The sequence below is a fragment of the Protopterus annectens genome, chromosome 1.part2, assembly GCF_019279795.1.
Source record: "Protopterus annectens isolate FY-2018-M chromosome 1.part2, PAN1.0, whole genome shotgun sequence".
Classification (NCBI taxonomy): Eukaryota; Metazoa; Chordata; order Ceratodontiformes; family Protopteridae; genus Protopterus; species Protopterus annectens.
The window spans coordinates 888707276-888723733 of record NC_056727.1 but is presented as its reverse complement, the minus strand read 5'-3'; the positions used below and the strand labels follow the sequence as shown (position 1 = coordinate 888723733).

The 16458-nt window shown below is 47.0% G+C and overlaps 1 protein-coding gene across 2 annotated transcripts in view; it reads right to left on the bottom strand.

Annotated features, from left to right (window-relative positions):
• NCDN (neurochondrin) overlaps positions 1-16458 on the bottom strand; it is an 851702-nt gene that overhangs the window by 468521 nt on the left and 366723 nt on the right. The window lies entirely within an intron of this gene.

The window sequence follows — 16458 nt, the reverse complement described above, 5'->3', positions numbered from 1 at the left end:
ACCACAGTCCCTAAGGTCTTTACCACATGTATGGCAGTGGTGGCAGCTCATTTGAAACCAAAAGGATTCCAAGTGTTTCCATACCTAGCCAACTGGCTCCTCACCACCCCTACCATGCATCTCCTACAGCAGTCCAGGGGCTACTTGCTCCAGATTTGTCACTCACTAGGTATAACAGTCAATTTTGTCAAATCAAATCTGACACCAGTACACAGCCTGGAGTTTATTGGTGCACATCTGAACACAACAATGCAGATCACGTCTTTGCCTACTCATTGTATAAACACGCACTGATCTCATGTTCTTCAAATTCTATCTCATCTGGCTCCTCCTGCAAGACTAATTCTCTAAGCTTTTGGTTCCATGACAGTAGCAATAGTTCTACTTCCTTTAGCACTCTACTCTATGTATGTCCCTCAATGGACTCTAGCTGTTGAATAGTCTATTCTTCAACAACCCCTATCATTTCCAGTCAAGTTTACACAAATATGCAAACACCATATCCAATGATGGATCCACTCAGATGACATTTACCTAGGCCAGTCCTTCTTTCTTCCTCCCTGTTGGCCACAGTGACTATGGATGCCTCTCAACTGGGGTGAGAGGCATTACTTGGGAAGGACAGTCCAAAGCACATGGTCCTTCCAAGAGACTAATTCACATATCAATGTCCTAGAGATGACAGCAATTCTTTTAGTGTTGAAAGCATTTCATGATGCTCTTCCTATAGGGACTATTAGGATTCAAACTGACATATCTGTAGTCTGGTACATCAACACAGCCTTCCCCATCAGCCAAGAAGCTATGATTGTGGCAATGGACAATATCCTCCAACCACTTTCTAGTAGCAGCACGCACTCCGGGGAAATCCAATGTACTAGTGGACAAACTCAGTGGGTCCATTCTGATGCCCCATGAGTGGTCTCTCACTCAATCAGTGGTGGAGAACATTTTCCATTGTTGGACCACGCTTTCTGTGACCTCTCTGCATCCCCCAACAGCAACAAGTACAGCAGGTATTTTGCCTTGATCACCCCTCAGGGGGAGTCACAGAGATGTTCTAGTCCATGTTTGGCCATCCTTTACGCCTATGCCCCATTTCCTCTGATCCCCAAATTTCTATAGAAAGCAAGTCAGTTGAAGAGTTCATTCATTATCATTGCTCCTTTCTGGCTTTGCCAGGTGTGGTTCCCCTTCCTTTGGACTCATCTTCATTATCCTCCCTGGATACTGGACCCAACTCCAGATCTTCTCTCACACACCTCAGGGATGAATCATCCCAATATCCCACCCCTCAAAATAACCGCATGGTTTCTCCAATTCTATTAACAGCCAGACAAGCTCAGGCTTTCTTGCTCAGTACATGCCCTATTACTAGCCTCACAAAAAGACTCACCAAAAGAGTTAACAAGAGCAAATGGAAAACATTTTCTCTTTGGGATTTAAGAAACAACAGTAATACTTGCACTGCCCATTTCTGCTGTACTAGATTTTCTAGCTGCTCTCTTCAAAGAAGGTGGTAGTTTTTTTTCACAAAGCACAATAAGTATGGCTTTCTTAAAGGATTGTTCACTTCCTTGGAATTTGAAAGTAGTTCCCCAAGGTGCGACTCAAAAACCCTTTGAACTTTCAGCAAAAAATGACAAAGTATCTATCTTGGAAAAAAGAAGTTATGTACTTACCATAACGTTCCATGTGAGTTGTTTATCTTACCTTCATTCTTACAAATGGGTTTGGAACAGAGTTGGCCGCTTTCACAAGCTCCAGGTTTTCGAGTAGCTCGAGGCCAAGTCCCTATCCCATGATGCTCTCTACCTCACCTCAGATCTAGTTTGCTGATTCCAACATAAACAATATAAGAAAAACATGAACATTACTCCAGCCGGAGTAAGAAATCCTATAACAAGACCCACCAGACTGCAAAAACTCTTACTCATTCTTCGAGAAGCCTGGAGGGGGAAGATGGGTGGGAATGTAAGAATGAAGGCGAGATGAACAACTCACATGGAACGTTATGGTAAGTACATAACTTCTTTATGTGAAGTTGTTCAATCTCGCCGTTCATTCTTACAAATGGGTAGCGTCCCAAGCACCATTCATCCTGGGTGGCTCAAGGGAGTATACTCCTGAGGACAGTGGAACCAAAAGAAGCCCTGTCCCTGGAGGCCTTATCTACTTTGTAATGAGTAATGAAGGTATGTGGCTTAGACCAAGTGGCAGCTGCACATATTGTGTCCAGCAGCAGTCTAGCCATATAACCTGAAGAAGTAGAAACAGCCCTAGTGGAATGTGCTTTCACGCTATGTTCTAACGGTTGATTCATGGAAGAATATGTGAATTTTATACAAAATGTCAATCATTTGGAAAGAGTAACTTTTGACACCAGTAGCCCTTTCTTGGAATCAGCATGAGAGACAAAAAGTTGTTCTGATTTTCTAAATTATTTTGTTCTATCCAAAAAAAATCTGAGTTGTCTGTGAACATCAAGTTTATGCAACATATACTCCAACTTATTGGAATGGTTACTGAAGAAAGTTGGGAGTTCAATAGTCTGATTTAGATTAGCCTCCGAACATACCTTTGGAAGGAAGGAAGGGTTAGTCCAGAGTGACACTGTGTCAGAATGAAAAATCAAATATGGGGATTTAATAGATAAGGCCTGAAGTTCGGACACCGTACGTGCTGATGTAATGGCCACCAAAATGATGGTTTTCCAAGACAGGAATTTTAGTTGGCAGGAGAATGCAGGCTCAAATAGAGGAAGAATAATTCTAGATAGAAGAAAAATTAGATTCCAGGGTGTGAAAGGTTATCTAACTGGTGGTCTAAGATGTATGGTTCCTTTTAAGAAGGCTCTACATAACCTGTGAGACACAAGATTAGAACCTTCTGATTCGAGGTGAAAATTTGAAATTGCAGTTAACTGAACACATATGGTATGGTAGCAGCCACAGCACCTTCATTAAAAAGCTTAGTCAAGAACTCTAAAATGCTAGCAACTGGGGCGACGTATGGGTCAATATAACTTTGAGAAGCCTAGAAAGAAAACCGCTTTCATTTGCTGGCATATAACTTTCTGGTTGAAGTTTTATGTGAGGATACAAGGATATGCTGCACCTCCGAGGAAAGATTGTGGGACCTGACTATGTTGGAAATCGGAACAGCCAAGCTGTCAATCTGAGGAAATGAAGTGAAGGATGAAGAGCCCCTGACAAATGTGTCAGCAGATCTGGAACTGGGTCCAGAATCCAAGGTTCCTCTAGTTGGTAAGAGTCGAAGGAAGGGGAACCAAATCTGTCAAGGCCAATACGAGGCTGTCAGAATTACAGTCCTCCCCAAGGCTTTGGCTTTCTGCAAAAATTCTGGAATCAGGGGAATGGGTGGAAATGCATACAGAAGTCCCAGGCGCCAAACGTGTACTAAAGAATCCCTTGGGTTTTCCCCTAGTGGGGGATTCAGGGCAAAGTAGCTTCTGCATTTGGCATTCATGAGGGATGCAAACAGGTCGCAACAAGTTTGGCCCCATCTGCAGAAAATCATCTCCACTATGTCATCTTTGAGGGACCACTCGTGGCATCAGAATGGCTCTACTTAGTTTGTCCGCGATCACGTTGGATTTCCCCGGGATGTGGGTTGCTATCAGAAGATGCCCAGTGGAGATCGTCCACTGCTATACTCTTTAAGGCTTCTCGACACAGGGGTAAGACTTGGTTCCCCCCTTGCTTGTTGATATACCAGACTACTGACATGTCGGTCTGAATCGCTATTATTCCCAGAGGAAGAGAGTCTTGGAAGTACTGCAATGCCAAAAGTACTGCTCTCATCTCCAGGACATTGATGTGCAATTGTGACTCTGTCTCTGACCAGGTGCCTTGGGCTGTTCTTCCCTGAAAAAGCCTCTCCCACCCTATCAGAGAAGCGTCTATGGTCACTGTGGCTGATGGAGGGGAAAGAACAAATGGATGACCTACTGTTACATGATGGCTGGTCAACCACCACTGAAGATCCTTTTTGCATGAATCTGTAATCATTATTAAGAATGACATCGGAAGTTGGTAAGACCACTGGGTGAAGAGTAACCATTGAAGTATTCTCATGTGCAGATGCCCTAGAGGAACTGCTATGAGAGTTGCTGCCATAGTACCTAGTAGTTTCAACACTCGAGCAGCTGGTGCTTTTTGTGTGTCAGAATGTCTGATGCCTGTTGTCAAAGTGTGACTATTCTTTCCAGTGGCAATTTTACCATGGCAGTGATGGTTTCTAAATCTGTTCTCATAAAGGATATACGCTGCGATGGTGACAACGCAGACTTGTCAAAATTTATAGTTATTCCTAACTGAGAACACAGATACAGAGTGTGATCCCTGGATTGAACTAGTTGATGCCTGGAGGTGGTGGTGAGGAGCCAGTTGTCCAGGTACGGAAACACTTGGAATCCTAGATGCCTCAGGTGAGCCATAACCACTGCCATGCATTTGGTAAACACTCTGGGGGCTGTTGTGAGACCAAAGGGCAGTGCTCGGAACAAATAATGACTGGCTCCCAGCCAGAAACGCAGGTGATCTCTGGATGGCCTGGCCATTTTGATATGATAGTACGCATCCTTGAGATCTATAGAGCACATCCAATCCTCATAGAGAATCATCCTAGAAATGGAAGAATCGATTGAAGCGTGACCATCCCGAACTTCTCCTTCTTTACAAAAGTGTTGTGTCTGCTGAGGTCCAAGATGGGCCTCCAGTCCCCTGTTTTCTTTGAAACTAAAATGAATCTGGAGTAGGTTCCAGATCCTATCTGGTCTGCCGAGACTGGCTGGATGACTCTTTTTCCAGCAACCTTTGAATCTCTATGGTTGCTTGATCCCTGAGACTGGGTGGAAACCTGGGATTTTCTTTGGTACAGAGGGAGGTTCTGAGAACGGAATGACATATCCTCTGTTAATTATGCTTTGTACCCAAGAATCTTTTGTAATTTTTAGCCAGGTGTCTGGATACAAAGGCAAGCGACCCCCTACTGCCTCCAGAGAAGGACATCGGGCCTCCTTTCAGGAGCGCTGGTAGGGCTTGCCAAAGAACTGATCCCTGTCGTCCTGATTTTGCAGACCCCCTCTGCCGCCTGGGTGGTGTCTTCCATTATTACCCCTTCCTCTGCCCCTGGAAGGGGATTCACTACGTGTGTTCTGAAAGGCTCCTTGGGTCTTGCGGAACCACATTTTTCCTCCCTTTTGCCCTCTGGGGTAAGGTCTAGTATGGGTGGAATAACAGACTCCTATGGCAGACAGAGTCTTTCCATCTTGTTCACGCCTAGTGAGGGTTCTCCTTGACTTTAGGCCCGAAAAGGGACGAGCCATCAAATGGGGTATTAAGGAAGGAAGACTTGAAGGCTTCCACAAAGGAGCATAAGCGCATCCAGGAATGTCTCTGAAGAGCTATTGCTGAACCCGCTGCCCGACTCATGCCATCAGCTGCATAAGAAAGGAGTCACATGGACGAGTTAACCATGGAATTAAGGGTATTGAGCTGGGATGTCTCCTTATCAGGAACACCTTCAGCTGTAATACTCTGTAGAGCATCTCCAAGCTCTTTAAGGAGATCTCTTTGGAGTCGGGTAAAATGTGTCATATAGTTGAGCGATCACATAGCAAAAGTCGCTGAACTAAAATTGTATTTCCCATACTTGTCCATAATCCTGGAATTTTTATTAGGAGGATGGACAGTAGAAGAGGTTTTCAACATCTCTTTCTTTGTGGCAGCCACCACCACCATGGCATCAACCGGCACTCTTTTGGTAAGAAACATGTTGTCCTGTGGCGATGTAATAAACTTGTTGGGCCTCCGAGGAACAGGTTCCACAGTATCAGGAGAATCCCATTCCCTTCAAGCAACTAACTCCATTAGCTCATAGAAGGTTGGAGTCACCCAGGAAGTGGAGGATTGAGACCCAAAGGCCTTCAGAAGCACCAACTCATCATCAGTAGGCTAATGGACTGCCAGTCTCCCCTCTGTATCAGGATTTCAAGGATATCAGCAAAAGAAATAACCTCCGAGGGGGACCGTGATGACCCTTCTGACTCCTCTAAGTCAGTGTCTGATGTGGCAGACTCCTGTGGGGAGTCTAAATGCCTCCTCTTGCAAAGCTTCTTCCTGGGAACCTCATCAGTGAGAGCTTCTGGTGAGGTCTCAGTACAACATGGGTCACCAATGGGGCTACCTGAGGCTCTAGGTCTCGACGCTTTACGGGGACCTGTGATGCAGAGGTAGAAAGTGGCACTTTTGTGGTTGAGGAAGTAGGCCCTGATGAAGTGGGTATCTTAGAAGACATAACTCTCCTCATAGCATCGAAGGCTCCACTGCCACAATGTGAGGAAATAGCCGGTTCTGAAGAAGATGGCAACCTCCCCGGCACTGAAACAGTGGGCTCCGACCCAGAGGAAGGAGCCGAGTTCATCGGTGCCGAAGCTCCGAGAGGAAGGGTCAGAACCGACCCATCAGTTCGACTCTCCCCCCCGGAGCCAACTGGAGAGTGTCGGCTCCCAGACTCCTCGAATGGCATCGAAGTAGTCCGAGTCGACGGAGCCGATGGCACTGGAACAGACCTCGGCTCCGAGGGTTCCACAATCATCAGTTCCACCTCCTCCGGCACTGAAGGCCCTGCTCAGCTCGGAGGAGGAACAGACATGGTAGGTAAGGCAGTCTTCAGCTCCGAAACCGGTTGGCCTGGAGCCAAGAACAATTTGGCTAGTGCCGGATTCTCGAGGAGCCTCTGCACCACTCAGTCCACATCGGAGAGGCTCATCGAAGAACGAGTCAATGGGATAGATGAAGCCACCGACTATAAAATACGTGATTTCAAAGTTTCGGAGACCAGCTACAATACCGGGGACCAGCTCCAAAAAACAAGCTCGGTTCTGAGGACTGTGGAACCGGCGACCGCACCTTCTCAGCATATTTTGGAGCAATAGACTTCATCTCCGAAAAACTTCTGAAGATCTGGATCCCTTCGAAGATTGTGAATTCTGGTCCGCCTTGTCAAGAGATTCCTGGAATTCAGGTTTTCACAAACCCCTGTCCACTAGTTTTCTCCTGCATTCCAACAAGACCCTGCTGCTAAATGATTGACAAATGGAGCAGTCCTCCTGAAGATGGACTGCCCCCAGACAGTGCACACAACTTACATGAAGATCAGTAATCGACATTTTTGTCCGCACTTAGGGCATTTCTTGAACGCTGACTTTTGTCTCTCTTTCTTTCTGATCAGCCATAATGTAATGAAAAACACTATGTATGTATGTATGTATGTGTGTGTGTGTGCATTTACAAACTGCCTAGACAACAAACACCACTCTAAGACAAACAGAAACAATATCTAAGAAGTTGAAGAATCTAGAAAACACACACTAGGAAAACCCAGCTAAAGCTTCAAACAGCTATAACAGCTATAATTATAGTTAACACTTTTAACAGGATAGGGTTAAACTAAAACACGGCCAAGGAAAAGCCTAAGAGCAGCCGCTTTATAAAGACGAAAATTCAGCAAAAAAGGACTAAAGACAGTGCCTAAACAATAAGCTAAGGCTAACAAGCCAAGAAAAATAAGAAGTTATGTACTCACCATAACGTTCCATCTGAGTAGGTGACTTCATTTGTCTACAACCTGTGGGTCTTGGATCCGATATCGGATCCAAGCTGGCAACTTGTAACATAGATTTGGATCCGAGCTCCTAGCTCCTCCCCTCACCCATAATCCCTTGCTAACCCCCAATGACCTCAGATCAAGTTCGCCCTTCTATGGATACCTGAGAAGGTGTTCCAAAGGAACAAAAGATAGAACAATATAACAGGACCACGTTCTGAAGGCCAGGGGGAAGGAGGGGGGGGGATGGTTGCAGACAAATGAAGTCACCTACTCAGATGGAACGTTATGGTGAGTACATAACTTCTTAATCTGAAGTAGGGACTTCATTTGTCAGCAACCTGTGGGACAGAGTCCCCAGCTACCTGAATCTTGGGTAGCCATCATGGAAGGATGTTCCGGAGCACTGTGGAGCCAAAGGATGCTCTCCCTCTAGAAATTACGTCCAGCTTGTAGTGATTGATGAAAGTATGAAATGAGGCCCAAGTGGCTGCCAAGCAAATATCATCCAATGGAACTCTAGATTTAAAGGCAGCAGAAGTAGAGATGGAGCGAGTGGAATTTGCGCGGACTCCCTCAGGTGCGGGCCTCCCAGAAGCTTGATAAGCTAGAAGAATACATTGGGAAATCCAGCGAGACAAGGTGACCTTTGAAACGGCTTTATCTAAACTGAATTTGGTAAAGGAGATGAACAGCTGATCGGATTGTCTGTGACCAGCAGTCCTATGAATATAGAAACGTAGCTGCCTGTGTACATCCAAAGAATGCAGCTTATACTCTCCTTTATTTTGATACTTAGGAAAGAAAACCGGTAGGTTGGACTGATTGATATTAATTGCTGATGCCACCTTGGGTAGAAAGGAGGGATTGGTCCTGAGGTACACTCTGTCCGGATGAAAGACCAAGTAAGGAGGCTTTACGGAAAGGGCTTGAAGTTCCGAAACTCTTTTCACTGAAGTGATGGTACCAGGAATGCTGTTTTCCAGGACACATATTTAAGATCGACCGACACGGCTGGTTCAAAGGGAGGAGCAGTCAAGGCTTGAAGGACTAGAGAAAGATCCCAAGGGGGTACGGCTTCTTTGATAGGCGGCCTGAGTAGAAAGGTACCCTTGAGAAAGGTTTTGCACAATTTAGCCGACATCAAAGGACCTGTCTCATGTCCCACATGGTAATGGGAGATGGCTGCCAACTGAATCTTGAATGTCGAACAACTAGCTCCTTGCTGAAAGAGTCTGGTTAGAAAATCCAGTATGGACGGTAAAGGGGCAGTGAAGGGATCCAGATTATGATGTTCCGCCCACATGGAAAAGCATTTCCATTTACTGCGGTACACTTTCCTGGTGGAAGGTTTATGCACTGGCACCAGAATGGCTTTGACTAGTGAAGAGATGCTGGGAGTCCTGACTAAGAGTGGAACTGGAGCACCCAAGCTGTCAGCTTCAGGTTGTCCAGATTCGGGGTCGGTAAGCCCGATGGGTGGGAGATTAGATCCGGGCTGGGATCCAGAATCCAGGGAGGATTCACTAGGTGAGACCACAAGTAAGGGAACCAAGTTTGCCGAGGCCAGAATGGGGCAATGAGGATCATTCTGCTCCCCAACCGCGAGGCTTTCTGTAAGAGCTTTAGCATCAGGGGTAGAGGAGGATAGGCATAAAGTAGACCGGGTGGCCAAACATGCACCAGAGCGTCTCTGGGGGCTTCCCCTGGTGGGGGAATCAGAGCGGAGAAGCTGTCGCATTTCGTATTTGAGGGAGAGGCAAAGAGATCGCAGCAGGGTAGCCCCCACTTTGCAAATATCTGCTTCGCTACTAGTGGATTGAGAGACCACTCGTAAGGGGAAAGAATGGTGCGACTGAGTTTGTCCGCCAAAATGTTGGCCCGCCCCGGAATGTGCGTTGCGATCAGAAAGCGGTTGGTGGAAATCGCCCATTCCCACACCCTCATGGCTTCTCGGCATAGAGGGTAGGACCTGGTTTCCCCCCTGTTTGTTGATGTACCAAACAACAGACATGTTGTCCGACTGAATTGCAATAGTTCCTATGGAGAGGAGATTCTTAAGTGCTTGCAACGCTAACAGCACCGCTCTCTCCTGAACATTGATATGCAGGGAGGTGTCTGTGTCATTCCACATGCCTTGGACTGTCCTGCCTGAGTAATGCCCCCCCCCATCTGAGGCGGGAGGCGTCCGTGGTCACCGTGGCGAGAGGGGGAGGAGTGCAGAAGGGCCGGCCTATATGGAGGTCCGGAGACTGGAGCCACCACAACAGGGCCCTCCTGCAAGCCTTGCTGATTGAGACAGGGTGGTACAGAGGAAGAGATTGAAAGGACCATTGCACTTGAAGGGTCCACTGCAGTACCCTCATGTGTAGGCAAGCACATGGGAGGAGCGTGATCGCTGCTGCCATGGAGCCGAGCGCCCTCAGGACCAATTCTGCCGGTGGAGCTTCTGACTGGAGGATGGCCCGCACATGAAGTTTCAGATTCTGAAGTCGTTCCAGAGTCAGGAAGGCTAGCAGATCCCTGGTATCTAATCTGGCCCCTATAAACTCTATGACTTGTGTCGGAGCAAGGGAAGATTTGCCCATATTGATCATGATGCCTAACTGGGGGGCTAGGCGGAGAAAGTAATCTCTGGCTGAGCAGAGTAGATGCCTCGTTGGGGCGGTCAGGAGCCAGTCGTCCAGGTACGGGAAGACCTGCATTCCCTGGAGTCTCAGGTGGGCCGCAATCACTGCTAAGACTTTGGTGAACACCCTGGGGGCTGTGGTGAGGCCAAAGGGAAGGACCCTGAACTGATAGTGACTGGCTCCCAGCCGGAAGCGGAGAAACCTCCTGGATCATCTGTCCATTAGAATGTGGTAGTTACGCATCCTTGAGGTCTATAGAGCACATCCAATCGTTCTCCCGTAAGAGGGGGAGAATAGATTGAAGAGTGACCATTCGGAATTTTTCCTTGATTACCGACAGGTTCAAGAGGGAAAGGTCTAGGATTGGTCTCAAGTCCCCCGTCTTTTTTGGCACCAGAAAGAACCTGGAGTAGAACCCTAATCTGAGCTGGTCTTGGGGGACGGGTTGGATGGCTCTTTTTTCTAGCAGCTGCTGGATTTCTGCGGCTGCAGCCTCCCTCTGATCGGTTGGTACATCGGGGAGGTTCCTGAGTTTGGGGACATAATGCATTGGGATTTTGTAACCTCTGGATATGATTCGAAGCACCCAGCGGTCTGATGTGATGGACTCCTATGCCGCTAGATGCTTCGAGAAGCGCTCCCCGACTGCCTCCAGAGTGGAGCAGCCGGGCAACCCTTCAGGGCTGTTGTGGGCCGGTCAGAGAAAGACTCTCTGGACCCAAAATTTCTCGGGGCCCCTCTGCCCCTAGGGCGGCGTCCTGCCTGTCCTCCTCTGCCACAGAAGGACTGGTTGTCTGGAACAGGTTGGGAATGTTGCGATTTCCGGAACCACATCTTCTTCTGTCCCTTTTGGTTCTTTGAGAAGGACCGCTGGGGAGCAGAGAAGCGGACTCCGACGGCAGACAACGTCTTCCCATCCTTCTTGCTCTGGACTAGTGTTTCGTGAATGGTCTTGCCAAACAAAGCAGAACCATCGAAAGGGCGTTTGCAAAGGACGCCTTAAAGGGCTCCGCGAAGTCACAATGCCGGAGCCAGGCCTGACGTCTTATGACTAGGCCTGCTCCGCTAGCTCTAGCGGCTCCCTCAGTGGTGTGGGACAAAAGCCGCATAGATGTATTTGAAATAAATCTCAGAGTGGCCATTCGAGTGGAGCACAACTGTTTGTCCTCCGCCGACATGGACTCAGGGGGGGAAGCAGCGTATTCTTTGATAAGATCCCGCTGCATCCTGATGACATGTGCCATATAGTTCAGAGACCTTACAGAGAAGGTCGCTGAACTAAACACCCGCTTCCCAAGGTGATCCATCGAGTGGGACTCCTTGCTCGGTGGATGGACCGAGGGGCTCTCCTGAGCTAGTTCCCTCTTCATGGCTGCCACCATCAACATGGCATCTACGGGGGGACCCTTGCTCCAGTGGGACGGTCTGCGGGGGGGGGGGGCTCAGAATCCTGTCCGGACATTTAGGGGCAGGCTCCATAGCGTCCGGCTCCTTCCACGCCCTGGTGGTGATAAGGTCCACCAGGGTGTCGGCCGGAGGGGACACCCAAGAGGTAGACGGGCCTGCTTCGAATGCCTCCAGGAACACGGACTCGTCAGAGGAAGCCTTGGGGGTAGACCACCCACCTCTGATCCTAAGCATTTCCATGATGTCTCCAAAGGAGACATCCTCAGGGGGTGGACCTTGGGGAGCCTTCCCCTTCATCCAAGTCTGTGTCCTCAGTTAAGGACTCGGAGGAGTCCACATGCCTCCTCTTACACTTGTGCTTGCGATGCACTTCCTCGGGGGGGGCTGTCCGAGGAGGTCTTGCCAGCAACATCTTGTTCTAATGGAACAACCTGGGACATCAAAGCAGGCTGTCCCTGTGGCCAGGTGATGGAAGCCTGACCCAGCAGAGAGGGAGTGCAGGGTGGAGCAGAGACAAGGGCCGAGGGTCCGGATGCTCTCGACAGAGCCCTCTCCACTGCATCGAAAGCCGAGGGGGAGCCGCTCTCCCTGGGCTCAGAGAGCCGACTCCCACTCGGATCAGACGAAAGGATCAGAACCGGCGCCGTGACCGTTGGATCCGAGGGACCAGTGCTCTCCGACCTGGACGGAGCCAAAGGCACACTGAATCCCCCCCGGATCCGAAGCTCGGCCCACGGCTCCGAGAGGTCGGCTCCAACGATGGACCCGACAGACTCGAGGGCAGGGTCAGATCCGAAGTACCCAGTACTGTCGGTGCCGACCCACCCCCGGCTCCGACGCTACTCGGCTCCGAACGCTCCGAACCCAGGAAGCGGGTCAGAGAAGGAGCAACTGGAGCAAAGAAAGGTGTCGAGCTCCCTCCCGAAGCGGGGGAGGCAAGAGCACTCCCATCTGCAGCTGGGCCTGGATGAACCTTCGCATCATCCGGTCCAAGTCTGCATCTGACATGCTGTACGTTGATCTCGAAGAGGCCACCGAGGCAGGCCTGGAATGCCGCCTCGATGATCTCGACGGAGATGGGGTCTCCTCCTCCTCGGGTCCCGGGGAGAAGCACGGAGATCGGAGCAGAGGAGGAGACCTGGAAGCTGTGGAGGGAGAACCCCGCTTAGCCGGGGGGGGGGGCAAAGCGGATGCCTCGGCCCTCCGCTTGTGGTGCTTCTCCCTCAGTTTCTCCCTCCTGGCCTCCCTGTCCTCCAGCACTTTGGTGGGAGTTTGAATCCCGGCCGGGAGAAGAGGGGCAGGAGTGGCCACCACCACAGCCTGTGGAGGTGCCACGGGAGGAGCGGAGGCCGAAGCCGAATCCGGGGGCAAAAGTCCCGCCAAGATCAGCTTCGACCTCCGCTCTTTCAGTGCCCTGGGGTTCAACGCTGCACAAATGGTACAGCCTGAAGAGAGGTGTTCAACCCCAAGGCACCGAACACACCGAGTGTGGCCATCAGCTGGAGAGAGCTTATGGCCACACTCGGTGCATTTAGAAAAATGGGTTTTGGGGCCTCTGCCATACCCAACAACTAAGGTAGTACACAAACACACCAGGCCCCAAACACAATTACACACACACATGTCTAACGACCAGTGAGGGGAGGGAGAAAAAACAAAAATTTAAACTATACAGGAACCTAACACTTTCACACACCTTAAAACTACAAAAAAAGGCCTGAAAAAAGAAGAGAATTCACTTATCTGTAAAGATCGCTAGGAGCTCAAAAAAAATCCAACTACACACAAGCGCGGCAAACTAGATCTGAGGTCATTGGGGGTTAGCAAGGGATTATGGGTGAGGGGAGGAGCTAGGAGCTCGGATCCAAAGCTATGTTACAAGTTGCCGGCTCGGATCCGATATCGGATCCAAGACCCACAGGTTGCTGACAAATGAAGTCCCTACTTCAGATCACTTTTTTAACACATAATCTAAAGCTAAATATGTATAATAAATTTCAAAATATGAAATACTGACCCAAGCTCCACTCTCAACCTCCAATCTGTTGCAGCGGCAAACTAGATCTGAGGTGAGGCAGAGAGCATCATGGGATAGGGACTTGGCCTCGAGCTACTCGAAAACTGTGTGCGTGTGAAAGCAGCTGACTCAGAGCCAAGGGTTCAGCTCTGAATCCATTAATTAAGAATGAATGGTGAGATTGAACAACTTCACATCAGTCTTTTTAGTGACCATCAATTCTCCTAAAAGGATATCTGAACGCCAAACTCTTTCATGAAAGACTCCTTACATTATTTTTCATAAAGACATAGTTACTTTATGAACTAACCCTTCCCTTTTACCTAAAGTGGCTTCTGAATCTAACATTAACCAAACTATTCATTTACTAGTCTTCTTTCCAAATTTTTCAAACAAAGGAGAACACATACTACATCTTCTGGAGGTGCACAGACAATTATGTTTTTATTTACACAAAACCAAGGAAATCAGAAAATCAGAAGAGCTGTTTGTCTCCTTTTTGACAAGTAGGCTGAGATATCCAGTATCTACAGTTACACTGGCTAAATGGATAACTGATTGTATTTCCTGGACCTGTTCCCAACAAGGCATTTCCCTACCAAGACCACCTAAAACTCACTAAACTATATCCATGGCTACATCATCTGCCTTTTGGTTAAGAACTTCTACTGATGATATTTGCAAAGCAGCCACACGATCCAACGCTCATACCTTTGTTACTCATTACAAACTGGATTTAATCTCCAGAAGCACAGCTTCCTTTGGTTCAGCAGTTATCCAGAATATCCTTCCATAAAGGCCACCCAGGACTAATGTAGCTGGGGACTTTGCCCCATTCATTGAGGAAGAATGAAAAGGACAACATCAGATTTGAAAGTTATGTACTTGCCATAACTAGACATCTGTGTTGTCTATTTTCATTCTTCTTCACCCCCCATCCTCCTTCCTATAATCTTCTGAAGTGACCTAATGGATTCTTGTTGGAACCTATAGTTCCAGGTTTGAACCCTATTTCTTTATCTATCGTATTCTTTAGCTACTTAATGTAGATTTTATGGCAGCAAACTCAATATGAGGTATTGGGGAAGGAATAGGGCATTGTGGGTAGAGGGAGGAGCGCAAGAGTTGGATTCAAAGTCTGAAGTATGGGACAGAGTCAGATCAGAGGATCAGACCCATAACCGTATTCATTGAGGAAGAATGAAAATGGACAACACAGATTTGTAGTTAAGATGAGTACATAACTTTTAATTTTCTGAAAGCATACAAGCCGTTTTTCACATCTAGAAAGGGACTAGCGATAAGAAAAGAACAGACAGCAATCAGTATAAGTAAGGATATGGGCTGCAGCATACGCTTTAGCATAGGTAACCTTAATTTTAGGTTGGGTAACGCTTGTGGGTGCAGCTGCCGATTTAGGGCAAATGTTCCTATCTGGAGGGTTAAACTTCATTTATTTTAAGATAGAAACTATATAAGCAAATACAGGATAGGGATTTTCTGATTTTTTTTGTTTGTTGGAGGGTTTTAATTAAAACAAGAAAGTCTTGAAAATGTGACACAGATTCAAATAGAAATGAGAAGCAACAACTGTATAAAGATCAGCCTAACAGTGTGTGTATGTAACAAAAAAGTTGGAAATGCATATTCAAAAAAAAAAACTGTCAGAGCACACAGGGAAAACCTGAGATTTCTTTGCTGTACCATAAGAGCTGGAAGAAACAGACTATATTATTTTTTATGAAAGCAAAACTAAGCAACTGAACTGGTATTTCACAGAAGGACTTGTTAATTGAAATGGCACATCAAGTGTATGTTCCAAACCTGGCCATGAGAAAGCAACCAAAACCTGTATTAGTAAGATGCAATCATACCAGCATAAAGTGTTGATCTTGACAAAATTGTGACAGAAGGACAAAGTATTAAAAATTGGAGACAGCAGAGTATTTGTAGATAATGGTTATTCACTGTACATTAGGGAAAAGAGAAACAAATTTATCCCAGCAATCAGTGAATGTCAAGAGACAGATGTGAGATTCAATCTGTTGTACCCAGCTGTCCTCAGAGTATTTTTTCTGGATGATCAAAGACATTTTTGCTTTATATTTAGAGCCACTGGCAAAGAAAATAAGGGATGTAAAAATTCAAAGATATAATATGTGTGGCAATCAAGAAAACTTAGCTTTATCTGCAGATGGTATTATTTTTATACCTGATAATTCCAGAAAAAAGACAGTTCAGTGTTGTGGAACATTATGAGACGGTTTCATGTCTTTTTGGGATATAAAATCAAAGACGATAAAACAAAGACTATAGCTGTAAATTATGTACCCACACATGAATTGGTTCAGCAATACCCATATTTATTGGGACTCGTTAAGATGAAATATTCAGGAGTATACATAAAAAGGCTTGTTTTAGCAGCTAAGGACATGTGGGAAAAGACTAAACAAAAGAAAATACAAACATGTAGAAACTGGAAGCTCTTGTTTACTGATATCGATAGTAAGATACAGCAGTAAAAACGTTGTTAATTCTTTTATTTTTATATAGAAGTCAGACATTTTATCAATCAGTGGAGACGTGGATAATAATAAAGAATTGAAGAAATTTATCTAGGAGGGGAAGAAAGTAAGGGTTAAGTGGGATAAGATGATCCTTCTAGTAGAACAAGGTACTGTAGGATTACTGGGTCTATATCAGAATAGCGAAGAGGCGTTTAATCGAATGCCTCTTCATCGATACAAACAGTGAACGCTCAGAACAGCGATT